This window comes from Odontomachus brunneus, unplaced genomic scaffold (assembly GCF_010583005.1).
Source record: "Odontomachus brunneus isolate Ranch 3 - 2012 unplaced genomic scaffold, Obru_v1 Obru_scaffold_025, whole genome shotgun sequence".
Lineage (NCBI taxonomy): Eukaryota > Metazoa > Arthropoda > Insecta > Hymenoptera > Formicidae > Odontomachus > Odontomachus brunneus.
This window is the reverse complement of record NW_022639475.1, coordinates 2,403,621-2,405,076: the sequence shown is the minus strand read 5'-3', so window position 1 is coordinate 2,405,076 and position 1,456 is coordinate 2,403,621. Positions and strand designations below refer to the sequence as shown.

Below are 1,456 nucleotides of genomic sequence, written 5' to 3'. Positions count from 1 at the left end.
TTCCTCGATGACGTAAGTGGCGACTTATACGGATTTATCGCGGAGACTTTGGAACTAATTTACAGAAATAACGGGTCTAACCAAAGAGAAGCCTGAGAGCGACCACTAGCTTGATTTTAGTGGTCAAAGCTAGGCGTATTTTTGAGACGCCATCTAACAAAGTGCGCTTAATAAAATTTACGAATGTAGTAAAGACGCACTTTATTAGATGGCGTCTCGAAAAAACGCCTAGTAGAGACCCTTGATATAAGGGTGCGTTCAGATTCCTCATCCAGGTGCACTCTATTACTAGAAACACTACAGTATATGTTACATAAACTATAGCACTTCTAGTAATAGAATACACCCTGGTGAAGAATCTGAACGCAGCCTAAGAGACAGTTAGGCGACGTTTCCCGAAAAGTGGAGGGGATAATGTTGGTACCAAGAGAAATCTCTACATATAATTCTCTCTACGATATAATTTAAAGATTTGTTTTTTTTAACTGCTGAACTAATGTAAAAGGTTAGAATGAGAAAACATATACTTGCCTCACTTCAATTTATTGCACTAGTCGTAACACTTGCACAAATCGTTCCATTTTATTCGTCGTAAAATTAGGCAATAAAATAGGACGATTTAATTGGTCCGCAACGGATGACGCGACGCTTGACGGACTAAGTGGGAACTCAGCCTAAATTATAGCGAATTTAGTTGCTTGCACTAGAGCGCACTGAGTGCGCATTAAGCTTGTTTATAGTATATTATTATATTTAAAGATTATCTTAAATAAATTCTCAAATATTTTTAACCAGTAATATGATATGTATAACATCCGTACGAATCATTTTATTAGCTAAAATGTTTTTAAATATGTAATAAGACACGATCTTAAATATAAGAATGTACTGTAAACAAGCCTTAGCGCGCACTCAGTGCGTACTAGTGCAAGCTACCAAATTCCCCAAATAGAACAGGTTGCCTATTGGTTCTTAAAGTTAACTTTTGGAACGTATCTATAAGATAACAAGTCAATGTCAATAATTCGTCTCCATTAATATGACATCGATTAAATAACAGTTTACATTTGGCTAAAAGTGCCAATACATAGAGCGTTCCAGCGTTGAGTGTTAAAGCGTTAGCCAATCAACGTATCAGGTCCCAGAAGTATACTTGTAGTTATTGCGAAAAGTTGCACGTTGATTGGCTACCGCTTTAACGCTCGACGCTCCCAAAAAATACCTTAATAGCTAGTTCATTTACGCATCTTACAGTTATCATTTAGTATATATTTAATTTGTATCCATGTACCAACTTGATACTTTTATATCTAAATGATATCTTTTTGGACATTAAAAGTTATCTTTCGGGCGGACATTAGATAATCTTTTCAGTAAACAAAAACTTAACTTTTTTACCGAAAATAAAGTTATCCTCCCAATGAAAAATTTTTCATATATAATTATATAAAATTAT

General features: G+C 34.8%; 2 protein-coding genes across 4 annotated transcripts in view; one reads left to right on the top strand and one right to left on the bottom strand.

Annotated features, from left to right (window-relative positions):
• The window catches only part of LOC116842520, a 64,203-nt gene that overhangs the window by 755 nt on the left and 61,992 nt on the right, over positions 1-1,456 (top strand). The window lies entirely within an intron of this gene.
• LOC116842510 (tau-tubulin kinase homolog Asator) overlaps positions 1-1,456 on the bottom strand; it is a 34,040-nt gene that overhangs the window by 17,120 nt on the left and 15,464 nt on the right. The window lies entirely within an intron of this gene.